We start from the raw sequence: 19313 nt of genomic DNA, 5'->3' as shown, positions 1-19313 counted from the left end.
AGTAAACACTTCATCAAATCTCCACACTAACGTAATGTACTTGCAATAACCCTTATCCCTGAGTGGCTTCCTGGCCTTGATAAGTTGTGTAATATATATATATATATATATATATATATATATAATGGCTTGAATTAAAGTTTAAAATGCAAAAGTCAAGTATTGGGGTTCGTTTGTACTCTAAACAGAAACATTCATTTCGAACGTGCCTTTGTCATATCAAAGAACCTACTGTTAATTTTATATGTCGGGGTTTTCTGCTTGTGTGGCAATAAAACTTCTAAAATGCAATTGTGATGTTAGGATGTGAAAGGTATTAACTTTGATCAAAAAATGCCTGTTCTTTCATTGGATTTTTTCGATTATCGATACTTATCGAAGACATTCCGATAAAAAAAAAACTTATCTAAGGACACTGCGAGATACATCAAGTACCTTCGTGTGAAATTTCATAAAAATTCACCCAGTCGTTTCGGAGTTCATAGGGAACGAACTCATACACACAAAGTACTTTTTATATAATAGTACAGATAACAAGTGATGATCAAATGATAAGTCAACCTAGTTATCTGAAAAGTTTTTCCTGTAAAGTTTTTCCCAGTAAATCTCTCTTGAGTTTTCATAATGTAGCTGCTCCTTCTTTGATAATAAAGATAATGATAGCTCAAAAGACGTTGTGCTTGTGACGTTCTAAAATTTCGAGATTGATTCCATGTAAATAAATACTTTCCTGAAGCGAGGATAGGTTAGAAATTCGCATTATTTTTCTGACACCCTCTGCATTTTTATATGTACCTCTCCAACTCCACTTTTTCAACGTTGCTGTTCATGCGGGCCAAAAGTTTGCAATCAGCCGGATAAGAATGAGAGATTTTGAGGATTGGAAGCGATGAGTGGAATGGGCAAGATGTGATTACTGAAGAGGACAGCTCAACAAGTATTTCTTAACATTGTACTTGAAAACGATCTAGTTATAGTTAGTTGGAGGTGCACGTGAAGCTTTTCCCTGTGCACCGCGATCGGTCCCCGACTAGAGTAGACAATCAATCGATTGATTGAAAAAGGAGCAATTTCACCGATTTAAAAGTATTTCGGTGACAATAAAAGTATTGAAAATGTGAAACATTCGTTGATCCTAATCCAATCCCGGGCGACGTCGGATCTCCTTGCTGGTTCGTAATAAGCGTAGGCTTCTGATTTGCTCTATTCGAATATGTCGAAAAAAAGTTAGAAAATAAAGAATTTTTCGTGGCAGGTTAAAAGTAATTTGAATCATTTCATTTTCTTTTTAATTCCCGGCACCTTCAAGTTTCAAACAGTCAAGGATTCATTAGTTTCCGACTATTTACCGTTTTCCGTAAAGGATAGTTAAAAATATGCATACATATAAATAAGAAAAAAAAAAAAAAACAAAACATCATTCAATTTTCAGCTAGAAGATTGAAATGGAGAATAACACAATGAAAGTTGATTACACTTGTGCAGTCACACACACGCGCGTGCGCTCGTGCGAAAAATAAACGAACCTTTATTCGTTTCAATTTTCCCCGAGCATTTTGCACAAAAAAAATAGGTTTTGTCAGCAACGGCACAATTTCAAACACGCCCACACATATTTCTCAAAACAACAAAAGTAAAATGAACATATTTTTGGCGGACGTAATTGAAGACAGCATCATGTGACACAAATAACCAATGAAAAAATTAAGAAGATTGTCTTTTTCAAAAGCCAAAATATCAGCAGGAGCAATCGTGTTCTGGAGCCGGCCAAAAATGTATAAAACGTATCAAATAGTCTTCGACGACACAACGAGAACATGCCTCTCGTGTTCACAACATCGTCGCTGCCAACACCGCCGACCCATGATACACACGCCACGCGGACACTCAAAAATCACTTATGCACACACGCATTCATTCTGCACATTTTCTAAATTAATAACAACACATCACTTCCCTCACGAATTCCTCATGGGATTTTTAAGTAAGGCGAACTTCGCCAGATAAACACGAACTTTAAAATAATCTCATTATTTTCACACAGGACTTTAACCTTCTAAACTCATTAATTCAACGAAGGATTTTCATCTAACATTTTAATCATAATGACTTCGAAAGAAGTTTCACCAATTGTACCTTTGTTTATTCACCTTATTATTTTTGTTAAAAAATAAATACGGTGCAATTACATCAGAAGGAGGTGTCGTTTTGTTGCATTCTTTCTTTTATTATTTTGTTTGGGGCAAAGAAATTTAATTCTAATTAAACTTCTGCACCCCTACACAAAAATGGCTGTTTCATAAAAGCGCTATATTTTATAACATAAATTAGTACACAATTGTGATTTATGACTAAAATGAATACGAGAAATCTGGGTTAAAAATGGAGAATTATGTAAAAAAGTTTACACATCTTACATTATTTCTTAACTAAAAACGGCAGTTGTATAAAAGCGCTATATTCTATGACAAATTTGTACATATTTCCTGGCGATTAAAATGAATGTTTTTTGTTTTTTTTACAGAGGCGTCACCACTTATCAAGGCCGATAGGCCACTCAAGGATAAGGGCTAAAGAGTGTAGAGTAGTCAAAAGGACAATATAGTAATCGATAGTAATGGAAGTTCGGTAAATTTGTTAACTTAGGTGGAACGGCTCATCAGAAACTTGTTCACGTTGGACTTGAAGACAACCATATTATAGAAAGCAGGAAAACGGAAGGCAATTCCACAGGCGTGCAGTTCTAAGAAAGAAGTTTTGATCATGGAATCTATGTTTAGGTTTAGGTACAGATAAAGAGTGGGGAAAATTATTGATTATGTTTTCAGCTAGTCTAGTGTTTCTTGTGAAAGTTTGGCGAGGGGGGACCATAGATTCAAGCTCAGTTGAACACTTTCCATGAAAATAACGATAAAGCAGAGACAAACTCGCAACATTTCTTCTGTGAGATAGAGGTTGCAGCGAAGAGAAAAGGACATCTCCCACCAGGCCACGAAGTCTATTTTGAACCCTATCAAGGCAGGACAAGTCTTTTCTAGCAGCTCCTGCCCATATATGGCAACAGTACTCCATCCTTGGACGTATCTGGCTCTTATATAGATAGAGAATTGCATCAGCAATGAGATATCTACTGGATCGATAGAAGGATCCGACCATTTTTCCAGCGGCCTTGGCAACAGATTTGATGTACATATTCTATTTAAGATCAGGAGTAAAGGTCAAGCTCAGAAGCCCGTCAAAACTTGAGGCCTCCCCAAGACGAGAACCACTCACTCCAATTGATGCCAGATGGGGATCAGAACGTTGATGATGTAAAGAGAGAAGCTTGGTTTTAGATGCATTAAAAGTAACCAGCCATTCCTTTTCCCATTGTACAACGTGATCAAGATCAGAGGAGAGAGAATCAGAGAGAACTTGGTCGTTTACTGTCTTAGATGTGCTACCATAGATGGTAGTGTCATCAGCAAAAATGTCTACGAATGATGTAAGGATGTGATTTGGAAGATCATTAATGTAGATCAGGAAAAGAGTTGGGCCCAGGATCAACCCCTGAGGGACTCCAGCATTAATACTGTGAGCTTCTGATTTTTGCCCATCAACTACTACTCTTATGCACCTATCAGAGAGAAATGATTTAATAATTGCGAAGACATTTCCAGCAATACCATAGCTGGAGATCTTGTGAAGTAAACCTTTATGCCATACCCTATCAAAGGCCTTAAATATGTCAAGAGCAATTGCCCTAGAAAGGTTGCCTCTGTCGAGAGATTTGCTAATCCTATGAGATATAACTGTAAGCACATCTGCTGTAGATCTAGCAGAACGGAAACCATATTGTGTGTCACTAAGAAGGTTATTTTTGCTGAGATGATTGATTACTTCTGTATTTAACACAGATTCCAGCAACTTACTCATGACGCACAGGAGACTTATTGGTCTGTACTGAGAGGGGGATGAACGATCACCTGAATTCTTAAATACAGGGCATACTGATGAGATTTTCCAGGGTGATGGGAAGCAATTCTCCTTAAGACAACGTTTAAACAGTTTTGTAAGTATGGGTGCTAGTTCAGGTTTAAGTTTTTTGAGTACTATAATTGGAATATCGTCAGGGCCGATTGCTTTACTGGAATCAAGGTTTTTGATTAGCTTGGCAACATCACATAGTGTGTTTTCTGATACAGGAGGAAATATTGGGGGTTGGCGGCCTTGGTCACAAAGGGTAGAATTAGCTGCAAAGTTCTTGGCAAAGAGTTTGGCTTTGTCTGATGCTGACGAGATTAACTCAGGTCCATTGATGATAGTTGGGATAGAGCACACGCTTCTGTTCAAGATTCTGTTTGCAATTTGCCAAAACTGGTGGGAACCAAGCCGCTGCTCAGCGACTTTGGACTTGACGGACTGAGCATACAACTCTCTTGCATTCTTTATTACTTTCTTACAATGGTTGCTGGCAGTCCTGAAAGCGGCTTTAGTTTCCATACATCTATTACGTTGGAAGCAGTGGAAAAAGTGATTTCTGTGCGCAATAGCAGCAGCACATTCTGAAGAAAACCATGGCTGGCTGTTAGGTTTTTGCTGGAACTTTTTCGAGGGTATGAAATTGTCTATACCTACAATTAACCATAATAAGAATAGCAAAATAACTGGGTTAGAAATGGAGAATAACACAAATTTTAAAATAAAGCTGTAGTGTTGTTTTCCTTAGGGTGACAACTTTCTCATTCCACTCTGCACAATGTCTTCTTGACGCCTGGATGTCCACTAAGTGTGGGTATATTCTATCTGCTGATAGCTTATTGCGCTCACTGTAGCATCGCATGTTTGATCAACGAGCTCGGAACCTATCTTTATGACGTCATATGATTTTCAAGGCACCTGTGATGGTTGATAAGGTTGCAGTATGAAGAGGAAAACCTTATGCTAACTAACAGATCATACACAGAGACTAAACTAGGGGCAGGCAACTTCCGGTCCGCGTGTCAAAAGTGATTTTGTTTCGCTTGCTATTTTACTCAGATCATGAAACAAATGTAAGCGAACTAAACCACGGTGATAGTTAAGAAACTGTGATTAAATGCGTTAAAAATTTGGTACAAACCTGTTTTCATGCAACCTGTAGTGTCTGTTGGCAAACAAAAAGAAAAGTAAAGATAACTTACGCTTCCCTTTATATGCTTGTGATCATTACATGCAAATGAAATGCTTCCGGTTTTAAATAAAAAGGCCGAGTTTTTCAATGACTTGGTCAGTTTGGAGTTGGATGTTGAAGTAGAAAGTTTTAACAGCAGAATTACGAGTTTTTACAGCAGTATGTTGAATTCAACTCCGGAAATTGTTACTTGGAACGTGTTGAATTGTTACTTGGAACGTGTAGAATAGTTAACTCTTGATTATTTAATTGCAGAGACTAAATATATTTTGTCAAAATGCAAATTCTTATTTAAATTTACTTTAGAACGTGCTTTATTTTTTATTTCTATTTATAAAAATTATAGGCTAAATTAAAATTTATGTGACAAATACCGGGATGATGTTTTACTCTTGTTATCGACAAATATTTTACCTGATGTAGAAAAGTTATAACACAATAAACAAGAACACATTATTAAATTATTTTCCGTTTCTAATTGTGTTTTGGTGTAAAAATGATTTTCCTTTTGGGATTGTAATAGTAATTTGTTTTAGTAATTGTAATAGTAATTTGTAATAGTAATTTGTTTTAGTAATTGGATTGTAATAGTAATTTGTTTTAGTAATTGTAATAGTAATTTGTTTTAGTAATTGGATTGTAATAGTAATTTGTTTTAGTAATTGGATTGTAATAGTTATTTGTTTTAGTAATTGGATTGTAATAGTAATTTGTTTTATTCTTGCAGTAAAATAAAGTTTTTTTTTTGTGAAATAAGTTTGTACTTTGTTCTAAAATATTCTTATAGTAAAATAAGTGATATTTAAATGTAATCACATTATTAATGTTACCTATATAATATTCTGCTTTTTACTTCCTTGGTTAGTCGTACGTTACGCTTTGTAAAATAGGACCAATATAATTTTTGGAAAGTCAAAGTGCATTAAAAATAAAGGCCAAATTCGCAAACCTTGGACAAGAATATGAGAGTGACCTCTTAAGTGGCCGTTACTTTTTAATTGTGTTGTTACAGTTCAAACCCCTCGGACCCACATGTTGTCTGATACTGTCACAAAGTAACAAACAAATAAAACAGGAAAACGCGCCCATCTTCCACGGAAAACTTTGCTTCTCTCCTCGACAACATGCTGTATTTTTTCTCCTTTTCCTTTGACACTATCTTGCACAGACTTGCTAATTAGCATACATGCTTTAACGGCTGCTGCCGCTAATATTTTTGCTAGCCAGCTATCCTTCGGCTGCTGCTAGTACAGTTTCAAATGTTAAAAATATTTTACAAAGCCAGTTAAATCAGTGAAAGGCCAAATCAGAGTTTGAACAGTCTTTGATGCGCCTGTCTCTGAACTGAAACGAGATGTTTTCATTTTAGCAATAAAGTCAGTTTATTGTTTATTGACAGCCTTTGTAATACACATGTTGTACTGTTAATTGTGTTCCCAGATACATTTATATAGATAATTTTTTGTGTGAGTTTTCTTTTTTGCGCAGCTTTTTTTCTTATTCTCTTACATCAGCCCTCGATTTCCTCTCACCTATCAGTCATAACAAATATCTCCCCTTGCTCGTTTGATAGATTTTTTAGGCCAACTGCCCTAATAATTTTCTTTTAGGTAAAATTTTCTCTTTGAGATCTTTGACTAAAATAGATATCAAAACCTTTTTCCTAGTCCTATGATTAATTTGTCTTTTTATCGCCTAGTTACTTTTAACGAGATTATTTGATAGAACACTAGTAAATCTAACCCTTTGTCTATCCCTTTTTGTCTCTTAATGGCTCAGCCATTATATATATAGAATATATTACAGCCATTATATATATAGAATATATTACAATAGAAAAATGTGAGCATGAAAAGTAATATGGTTAAGCTTAAACATGGAGAAGTAAAGGACTAGTTGTTAAAACTGGAAAAGAAAAGGACAAGATATTCTAGTAAAAATGTAATAAATTTATAACTTAAAATATTGCAGCATTAAGAATTGATTATATAATGCTATAAATTGAATTTAAAAATTTTTTAATGCTGCATTTTAAGTTATAAATTTATTATATTTTTTACTAGAATATCTTGTCCTTTTCTTTTCCAGTTTTAACAGCTAGTCCTTTACTTTTCTATATTAAAGCTTTACCATATTACTTTTCATGCTTGCATTTTTCTATTGTAATAATCCATGATTTTTTTCAGGTTTCTAGTAAATTCACTTGTTCTTTGTTTAATTTCAGTCATATTTTTTTGCCCGCATAAACATATATGTAATAACAATGTACGGTACTCCTCTGCTTTCAATAAAATCACCCAATTATCTCCCTTTTATCCGTTTATTCTCTCTGTTTCACTTCTTACTTCTCTTTCCACGACAGCAGTGAATTAGTAGCAACAGTAGCCGCTGAAGCGACGTGGTTGCGATGGAAACTAGTCATAAAAAGCGTTGCTTACCTCCCACATATTTTTATGATTTTGAACACCAGTAAAGTCATCATAACCTTTGTTTTACTGAACGAAAATTGAAAAAAAATTCACAATAAAGCTGAGAAGGTGATCTATAAACTGTAATCATTGTTTAAAATTTGGTCGAAAAATGAGTGAGCGGTGAAACTTTAAAGCATTTGTAAATGACTAAAAGTGCCACTTAACCATATATTCAAACACGGTAGTGTTTCAATGATATCTATATATTGGTACCTGCTGTATTCAATACAGTTCCTTGTTGATTTTATTGCTAAAAGGTATTTTTCATAAGCTTGGCTTTAGCAGAGAGAAAGACTTTGCATATTTCATCAATAAACTAACCGAAAATAATTTAGGTCAACAAATAAATCATCCGCAAATGTCAAATGTTTAATAATAAAACGGCAGAAGTTTAAGTTTCAATTTTTTCATTTTGACTATTCACTCAATTGCAAACAGTAACAGCTTTGCTTTTCAAATTAAGTCAATGCAATAATTTGCCAATTTTCTTTTTGCATGTTTTTAAATTTATTTTTTTTTTTACAAGGAAGCCACCAATTATCAAGGCCCAAAGGCCACTTAAGGATAAGAGTTAATAAATGTAAGATGGTAGTGTAGTAATCATTAATAGTGTAAATTGGGTAGAATTTGATTATTTAAAGGGAAGGCTCAACAAGAACTTGTTTATATTGGATTTGAAAGCTACCATATTGTAGTTGGCTGGAAAGCAGATCAGTGGAACAGTGTTCCACAGGTGGGCAGTTCTAGAGAGGAAACTTTGTTCATGGAATCTGCATTTAGATTAAGGCACAAATAGTGAGGGAAAATTGTTAATAATGGTTGTAAGTAGTTGAGGGTGTTTGTGACAGTTTGGCAAGGAGGGGCCATAGATTAGAGCTGAGATGTCATGAAAGTGAACGATAGCGCAGACAAACTTGAAACTAATTAGTTATCATAGCAGCATGCATTTTTTGTCTTTTTTTTTATTTTTCTTCTCCTGAAACAATGTCCATATTGGATTTGTAGACTAGAAAGTGCCTGTACGACTGAAAAAAATGAGCTGCAGCAGCTGGGTTCAAACCTGAACATACAAAAGAGGAAAAGGAAAAAAAGCTAACATGCTAGCTGTCACGGCTACGATGACTTATGACGTCATGACCATGCAAATTAACGTTTTTAAACATAGTTTCAGTTTGATACGTGTGCTTGACTTGCAAAAATTGTGACGCAAAAAGTGACCTCCATGCCAAAAAATGGTCCAGTTGACCACCACAGAATTAATCTTTTTTCTAATTTTCATATATTATGCATCCGAGGCATCACTCTTTCAGATGGTACTGGTTTTGACCAAGTCCGATGTGGCTAACAAAAGTTTGTAGCAGACATATGAAGACACAAACAAACACAGACAAACCGACATTTGAGATTTATATAATAGACTAGCATTGCCCAGGTGAAAAGAGGTGGTACAATAAGTTTATTGAGCAACCCCCAGCCTTAAAAAACAAAAACTTGGCATTAAAATAGCAGCGAACACCTGTGCAAACGCAAAGAAAGTAAGTCGTATTAGACAGGATCGAATCTGTAATGCAAAAGAAGAAAAGGAGGTGAAAAAAGCAAACGCGCTGTCTTGGCCACAGCGACTTATGACGTCACAGGCCTTCGAAATAACATTTTATAAACGTATGTTGAAAATGGTAGGCGTATGACTTGCAAAAATGTTGACACAAAAAGTGACCCCTCCTTGCAAAAAATGGCCCAGTTGACCAGGACAGAATTAATCTTTTTGGCCAATTTGTAGCTATTTTTCATTTGAGAAACCGATCTTTCTAACCATACAAATTTTGTCACGATCTGATGCGTCTGTGAAAACTTTTTGGCAGACATACAAACACACACAGACACTCCCCCCCACACACAATCTAACACACAGTTTCTCTTTTATATAATAGACTAGCCTGGTAAAACAGCGTTTATTTTTTTCTCACTATCTGTAGGTGTGGGTCGACAGACAGTGACATTTTGTGGTAAGAGATGTAGCCTACCAGACCGGGTTTTCTGTTTAATATCGTCCCATAGATTATGAAGACAGTGTTGTGTTATCTCAGAAGACCATCGAAAAAGCGACATTGGCATACCTGCACGATGTGTACATCAATGCAAATGTCAAGTAAGCACTGCACATCTAAGGGAAATTGGCAAAGTTTGGTCTGAAGTGCAAGGACCCAGCACAACTTGGAGATGGTGCACGCATGCTAGGCATGGGCGTCGGGGGAGGGGGGGTGATACACTGCAATGGAGACAAGAAAATGTGCTTTCCGGCATCCCTGAAGTTCTCATAAACTCACGGGACATCTCTCAGTGTGTGGCTGACTTCGTGTAACAATGAGCGTAATAAAGTGTAGGAAGACCTGGGTGATGGTCAGACAAGTGATATCTTTCTCGCTTGAATGATAGTCAAAAGGTGTTGAGAGAAAAACACATGAGGATTCAGCCTGAAAAGAATGGTGTGTCGATGAAGAAGAAGTAAACGTATAGATCGATGCCGTTCACTAGCGTTGGGTGTCCCATTGCCGACCCGGAAAGCAAGAATGAGCAATAAAGCAGCAAATGATAAGACAAAGTTTAGACACTTGAAAGAGTTGACCTTTTTGGAGCATGAGGACCCCAAAACTATGCTGATTATAGGAGGAGGATCAAACAGATTTGGCTACATTGTCATGGAGGGCAACAATGTTATTAAGTATGTAAATTCATTTTCTGTTTGTTTGAAGAAAACAAGTATTAAATACTAACAAGACTTGTGGAAATTCCACAAAATGAGAAATATATTTAATCAACAACTATCTTTTGAAAAAGCGGATATTTTTCTGAATAGCACAAAAATTTAGTTCTTGGGACAGAAAAAAAAACAATAACACTCAGCAAATATGAGTTTATTAACATATCTCTGAAAATAGCGTGCATTGTATTTTAAATACACAACTGACTCAAATGAAATAAATCAATAAGTACTAATAAATACTCAGAAAGTAATATTGTGCTATATAGTTCAATATAAATAATAAAATTATATTGTAAGAGACAATCTTTAATCAACTCCAGTCCAGCACCTCTTAGCAGACAATATTCTTTTTTGTCCTGTTTCTTTCGAATGTTCCTTTTTTTACAAAACGTTTTGCTGAATTCTTTCTTCGATGAAGAAACGCTACACGTCAAAATTACTATGAGTTCCTTTCTCACAGTATTGGAATCATGATCATATATTATTATAATTATATTCGAAAGCGAGGCTACATCTGTAACAGAGCACTATGTGTGCGTGTGAAAATATCAGCAGCAGCCGAAGGATAGCTAGTTAATGTAAAAGCATGTATGAAAATTAGCTAATCTGTGCAAGCCTGTGCCCCAAGAAAAAGAGAGAAAATACACCACGTGATTGAGGAAAGAAGCAAAGTGCATATCATGTAAGATAGATGTGTGAATATGAGGGCAAGAAAGTGCTAGCTAGTGCTAGCGTCAGATATCGAGGAGGCAGAGACTTTTAAAAAGCACATATGTGTGCAAAAAGACTTTTGAAATATAGTTAAATGCATTGTTCTCAAAGAAATGCATTTCATTTTCACTTAAAAAAGTGCCGAGTTGGATTTTTATTTCTTTCCTGTTTTATTTGTTTGTTCCTTTGCAGTGGTACCAGACAATGTGTAGGTCCGAGAGGTTTGAACTGTAATGCCACAATTAAAAAGTAACGGCCATGTTACATATATATATATATATATATATATATATATATATATACATATATATATATATACACACATATATATATATATATACATATACATATATATATATATATATATATATATATTTATTTATTTAAGATGCTGTGACCAGGCCTTTTACCAAAAAAGGGTAAAAATGAAAAACAGAAAGAAAAATAAACGTTATCATGGAAAATATATAAGGTGTTCCAAAATAATTGAACCCATTCTAAATGCTCATATCTCGGAAACTACTTGATGGATCTTAATGAAACTAAATACACTTTATGTTGAAGGTCGTAAGTTTTATTGGTTAAATTTATAAAGAAAAGTACAAATATTTGTTGGTTTTATGACAGATTTTCATAAATGTTCAAGATGGGCATGCCTGTGACTCTGCACACGTTGAGCCGATATTCGAGCTCGTGCCAAACTCGCTGTAACATTTAGGTATGCATAAGCAGCCCTTATCTTGAAATTTTTGGTGCCAAGTCCTAATTTGTTTTGTAGTTGGTGCCTTCTTTGCAAAATTTGTGAAGAAGGTCCACTGCACTGTCTTTGGTGACTGAGTCCGAGTATACTCTAACATGCAAAATGATTTTCAGATCGCCAAGTTTATCGCGTCAAAGCACACATAGCAAAAATCTACCCTCTTTCCTTTTCGCCGTTATTGCAGACAAGTTTTCTTCAACTGACACCAGATTGAAATATACACCGTACCGACATCGAGCTGACAAAAAAAAAAAAAATCATCCCCAACTTATTTTAAATCACTATCACAAGAATTTACAATATTCAATATAAAGATTGCCAAATTAACAAATATGCACCTGTTTAGGAAGATTCCATTCCAATAATTTACTTTGGATACTTCATAATCAAATGCTCTTCATTGTTTTAGTCTCATTGACTACTGTACACTCATTATCCTTGAGTGGCCTCCGGGCCTTTATAAGTGGTGACTTCTTTGTAAAAAAAAAAGATAAAAAAAACATGGATGACGAAATGAAAACAGTTTTCACCCATTCAACTTCTTAACGATTTATCATTGCAATAAACTAAAAAAAAAATGGTTAAACGAACATCAAAGAACCCTCCGCACATCGTCTTTTCACACAAATGCATACTTGTGCACGTGTGCGATTTTGCAGTCAAATAAACAAATCAAATAATAAAAGTCATAATAAAAGTCTTTATTATGTATGCCGGCCCGCATTCTTTGATCGTCGCTCTTCCATGAGGGCCATTCCCTGCATGGCTACAACGTTTAATGGCTGTTAATCATCTGTTTAACATGTGAATAAAACTCAAGCAAAGAACAATGGAAATTTGTCGCAGTTTCAAAGCTTTCATTAAGGAGATAAGTTTGTTCATGAGGGGAAGACTGAAAGAGGTAACTGCGACGGATAGGAACTTCGAATTTTCTAACTGCATTCTCAGCAATCACTGCCATCCATAGTTGTTGTCATCTCACCATGTTTTTGGCTAAGTAAGCCTCTGGCCGGCTTTGGGTAGGATTGAAACCATTATCTTCAGACAATTCTCATCTGGAACCATAGAGATTCAACGTCTCTATCAACGGCACAATGGGCCCTGAAGATGTTGTTTATAGAGACGTTGAATTCTCTGAGAATGCAGTTAGGAGATTCAAAGTTCCTATCCGTCGCGGTTACCACCTGACGAAGGTCAGAGGAATAGTTGGCCGAAACGTTGTAAAACAGCAACTAATAAAGATGGGAATAATAGTCCGTCCGCAATGAATAAATTAATATTAATTTTTTACTTAATCTTTTACTTACTTTTTTACTTAATTTTTTTTACTTAATTTTTTACTTAATTTTTTTACTTAATTTTTTTACTTAATTTTTTTACTTATTTTTTTACTTAATTTTTTACTTAATTTTTTTACTTAATTTTTTACTTAATTTTTTTACTTAATTTTTTTTACTTAATTTTTTTAATTTTTTTACTTAATTTTTTTACTTAATTTTTTACTTAATTTTTTTACTTAATTTTTTACTTAATTTTTTTACTTAATTTTTTTACTTAATTTTCTTAATTTTTTTACTTAATTTTTTTTACTTAATTTTTTTACTTAATTTTTTACTTAATTTTTTACTTAATTTTTTTACTTAATTTTTTTACTTAATTTTTTACTTAATTTTTTTACTTAATTTTTTTACTTAATTTTTTACTTAATTTTTGTTACTTAATTTTTTCACTTAATTTTTTCACTTAATTTTTTACTTAATTTTTTACTTAATTTTCTTGCTTAATTTTTTTAATTAATTTTTTACTTAATATTTTACTTAATTTTTTTACTTAATTTTTTGACTTAATTTTTTTTACTTAATTTTTTTACTTAATTTTTTACTTAATCTTTGTTACTTAATTTTTTACTTTATTTTCTTAATTTTTTTACTTAATTTTTTACTTAATTTTTTACTTAATTTTTTTACTTTATTTTTTAATTAATTTTTTAATTAATTTTTTTACTTAATTTTTTTACTTATTTTTTAATTAATTTTTTACTTAATTTTTTATTTAATTTTTTGACTTAATTTTTGTACTTTATTTTTTTACTTAATTTTTTTACTTATTTTTTTTACTTAATTTTTTTACTTAATTGTTTACTTAATTTTTTTACTTAATTTTTTTACTTTATTTTTACTTAATGTTTTGCTTAATTTTTTACTTAATTTTTTATTTAATTTTTTTACTTAATTTTTTTACTTAATTTTTTACTTAATTTTTTACTTAATTTTTGTTACTTAATTTTTTGACTTAATTTTTTTACTTAATTTTCTTACTTAATTTTTTACTTAATTTTTGTTACTTAATTTTTTGACTTAATTTTTTCACTTAATTTTTTACTTAATTTTCTTGCTTAATTTTTTTAATTAATTTTTTACTTAATATTTTACTTAATTTTTTTACTTAATTTTTTTGACTTAATTTTTTTGACTTAATTTTTTTGACTTAATTTTTTACTTAATCTTTGTTACTTAATTTTTTACTTTATTTTCTTAATTTTTTAACTTAATTTTGTACTTAATTTTTTACTTAATTTTTTTACTTTATTTTTTAATTAATTTTTTAATTAATTTTTTTACTTAATTTTTTTACTTATTTTTTACTTAATTTTTTACTTAATTTTTTATTTAATTTTTTGACTTAATTTTTGTACTTTATTTTTTTACTTAATTTTTTTACTTAATTTTTTACTTAATTTTTTTACTTAATTTTTTTACTTAATTTTTTTACTTAATTTTCTTAATTTTTTTACTTTATTTTTACTTAATGTTTTGCTTAATTTTTTACTTAATTTTTTATTTAATTTTTTTACTTAATTTTTTTACTTAATTTTTTTACTTAATTTTTTTACTTAATATTTTACTTAATTTTGTTACTTAATTTTTTTACTTAATTTTCTTACTTAATTTTTTTACTTAATTTTTTGACTTAATTTTTTACTTAATTTTTTTACTTAATTTTCTTAATTTTTTTACATTATTTTTACTTAATGTTTTGCTTAATTTTTTTACTTAATTTTTTATTTAATTTTTTTACTTAATTTTTTTACTTAATTTTTTACTTAGTTTTTTTACTTAATATTTTACTTAATTTTTTTACTTAATTTTTTTACTTAATTTTTTTACTTAATTTTTTTACTTAATTTTTTACTTAATTTTTTACTTTATTTTCTTAATTTTTTTACTTTATTTTTACTTAATGTTTTGCTTAATTTTTTTACTTAATTTTTTATTTAATTTTTTTACTTTATTTTTTTACTTAATTTTTTTACTTAATTTTTTTACTTAATATTTTACTTAATTTTTTTTTTTACCTAATTTTCTTACTTTATTTTTTTACTTAACTTTTTACTTAATTTTATCAAATACTTATCACTGTTTATTTCTAATGACAATACACATAAACTGAGAAGATTGTTTAAAAAAGTGCATGCTCTTTCTTTTGGAAGAACCTCACAAGGAATGTTTTGAAAAACTTAAACCAGCAATCAACCAAGACTCTACACTAACATATTTTTACACAGTATCAGTACTCCAAAGCAATGCAAGTTTGCAAGGACTTAGAGCTGCATTAATTCAAAACAGAAAAAAAACATCACATATGCATCAAAGTCTTTAACAGATTCTGAGAATTGATACACATGCATAGAAAGAGAACTTCTTGCAATTATATTCCACACATAGCTATATGGAGTATTTAAGTACTCACCAACCATAAGCCACTCTTCATGATACTACAGAAGACACTGACTAGTGCACCTCCTTGTCTACAACAAATGATGATCAAGTTAAAGGGTACCAGATGCAATTAGAGTACATACCAGGACAGGAAATGACTCTAGTTGATACTATGAGCCATCTCCTCAGTACTGAAACCACCAATACGATTGACCTACATGTTCGATTTGGCGAGATTCAGGAGTGAGTGTCTGAATGAGATAAGAAACAAAACAAAAGTTGATCCAATACTTGATCAACTACAAGAAATAATAATAACAGGCTGGCCAGACTCAATTAAGAAGATACTACCAGCAATACAGTCATACAGGTCATACAGAGATGAAGTATCTGTTGATGATGGTATCATCGTGAAGGGATCAAGTATTATTATCCCTGAGGAGATGGCTCATAGTATCAGCTAGAGTCATTTCTTGTCCTGGTATGTTCTCTAATTGCATCTGGTACCCTGTAACTTGATCACCATTTGTTGTAGACAAGTCTTCAGGTGTACCTCTCCACCGTACTGTATATTGATACTCGATGGCTGACTAGGATAGCTTCCGTACATTTATATCTGATCTACCTCTGCATTCTATGTTTAAAAAGGATGTGTCCTCTATAGTATCAGACCTGACCGAATGGTTAATTGTAGGTATAGACTGATTCATACTATCTAAAAAATTCCAATAAAAACCTAACAGCCAGCCATGGTTCTCCCCAGAATGTGCTGCTGCCATCGCGCACAGAAATCACTTTTTCCCATAGCTACCAACGTAATAGATGTACTGAGACTAAAGCTGCTTTCAGGACTGCCAGCAACTACTGTAAAAGAGTAATAAAAATGCAAGAGAGCTGTATGCTCAGTTCGTTAAATCCAAAGTAGCTGAGCAGCAGCTTCGCTCCCACCAGTTTTGGCAAATAGTAAACAGGATCCTGAACAGAAGTGTGCATTCTATCCCAACCATCATCAGTGGACCTGAGGTCATCTCGTCAGCATCAGACAAAGCCAAACTATTTGCCAAGAACTTTGCAGCTAATTCTATCCTATGCAACCAAGGCCATCAACTTCCCGTATTTCCTCATATAACAGACAACATGCTATACAACATACAAATATCTGTGCGTGATGTCGCCAAGCTAATCAAGAACCTTGATTCCAGTAAAGCATACATCAGCATCAGCAGTGTTGCGCTTTACTTACATCTTGTCCTCTGCTATGTTTCCCACATAGTTAGGGGCTAAGTGTTGAATACTCCTGCTTTGGAAACAGTGTATGCATCCCTGCCCCCTGCCAGGGCAACTTTTCGTGAAATGACCCCACCGGTCACAACAGAAACATCTCCCCTTGGTCATGGGGCTCAGACTAGGAGTCTCCCCTATCCCATATCTGTTGCTACAGACTCCGTGACTCCATGATCAAGTTTTTTTCTTAACAAGATAAACAAATAAAAATAATTTTTTAAAAAATATATTATAGAGGTGCATAGTCGCCTTTAAAAAAAAAATCTCTTTCAAGAACGGTCATAAAATGTGTTTTTAATCAATATTTATTCAATAATGGACCAGTTTCCCTACCAAGCAAAAATGGACCAGTTTTCCGAGTACGAGTTTTCCAGGGACCGTTGCTAATATGTCACTGCCATGCAGAAGTGCCGACATAACTTGTAGCAAAACAAAAAAGAAAAGGTCTAGCAACATGCAAAGCAAATTTCACTACATGGGTTGTATCAAAACGTCTGATGAGACGCAGAGCACTGTTCACGGTATGCACGTCTGAATGCTCTCCAACTCCTCTCAGCAACCTGCTTTTATAGTGTCAGGGCATGCCTCATCATCACATAACATGTGACCATGTAAGAACTGTGTGAGATCGAGGGCTTTAAAAGACCATGGACGCCATCTTGGATCATTTGATTTTTCTTTCTTCTCAGCCCGTAGGATAGAAGAACGTCTCCAATGTAAATGTTGATTATTCATTTATCGTTTGTACAGCCGCACAAAACACAAATGAGTGGCCGCTTTCTTTTTTGCTGAACATCACAAAACACTTTGTTGATATCATGAGCTGTTTCACTGGTTGAAAATCGTTTAAAAAAATCGTGAAAAGTTTAATTCAAAAGCAAGTTCTCAAACACTTGTGCATAGATTGGCTTCGATTAAGGCTCTTAATTGATCGTTGCCAATATCCGATGGCCGACCACTTCACTCATCATCTTCAAGACTCTCGTCGCCGCTACAAAATTTCTTAAACCACCATTGTGCTGTACATTCAGTAGTGGTTCTTGGGCCAAACGGTTTGTTGATATCATGAGCTGTTTCAGCAGCTTTTCGGCCTAGCTTGAATTAATATAAGAAAAGTGTGCGAATTTGTTTTTATTCCATTTTTTTAAACATTCTGAAAAGAAGGAATTATTGTTTTAAAACCATTGTAATTTAAACGATTAAATAGAGCGAAACCACCCTTTAAAATAATATATAAAGTAAAGTTATCATCACAAAAACTTATTTGAAAATACATTATTTGATATAAAATTTAAAATTTCGCAAGAATTTTGTTCTCAACTGAATATAATGATGTCTTTGTTACAATTTATCACATCTGGATAAAACAACATTGTTATATATATATATATGGAATATGTGCCTACATTAAAGATGGCTTCCTGTGTGGCACGGATATCTCTAGAGAAGATCCTAATTTACCCTATATGTGCTTCCGGGTTGCACTTGCTTACACCACTGCATTTATATTTGCCCTCTATCGGCCCCACAACAGCGGAGTTACTATCTTTAAGAGCATATCTGAGAAAATAGACCACATTCTGTCTGCACATCCCTCGGCTAACATCCACATGACTTCAACGTCCATAACGTGGAATGGCTGACCCATTCAAATAAGACAGACGATGAGGGGAGGTTTTGTCATGATTTTGCCATTGCTTATGACCTCACTCAGATTGTTCGCGAACCCACCTGTGTGCCTGATACTACTGGTCAATATGCAAGCCTCCTAGACCTTTTTCTCTCAACTTCCCCTGAGCTATGTTCATGTTCCGTTCATTCTCCTCTAGGATCTTCCGACCACTCCGTCGTATCAGTTAAGATAAAAATGAAATATAATAAGTCCCCAGATGTACCCCTCCACCGTACTGCATACCGATACTTTATGGCTGACTGGGATAGCTTCCGTACATTCATATCTGATTTACCTCTGCATTCCATGTTTAAAAAGGATGTTTCCTCTAAAGTATCAGATCTGACCGAATGGTTAATTATAGGCATAGACCAATTCATACCATCTAAAAAATTCCAACAAAAACCCAACAGCCAGCCATGGTTCTCCCCAGAATGTGCTGCTGCTATCGCACACAGAAATCACTTTTTCCATAACTACCAACGTAATAGATGCACTGAGACTAAAGCTGCTTTCAGGACTGCCAGCAACCACTGTAAAAGAGTAATAAAAAATGCAAGAGAGCTATATGCCCAGTCTGTTAAATCCAAGGTAGCTGATCAGCGGCTTGGTTCCCACCAGTTTTGGCAAATAACAAATAGGATCCTGAACAGAAGTGTGCATTCTATCCCAACCATTATCAATGGACCAGAGGTCATCTCGTCAGCGTCAGACAAGGCCAAACTATTTGCAAAGAACTTTGCAGCTAATTCTACCCTATGCGACGAAGGCCATCAACTT

This window comes from Euprymna scolopes, chromosome 23 (assembly GCF_053919585.1).
Source record: "Euprymna scolopes isolate OS-2025 chromosome 23, ASM5391958v1, whole genome shotgun sequence".
NCBI classification, from domain to species: Eukaryota; Metazoa; Mollusca; class Cephalopoda; order Sepiida; family Sepiolidae; genus Euprymna; species Euprymna scolopes.
This window is presented reverse-complemented; position numbering follows the sequence as displayed.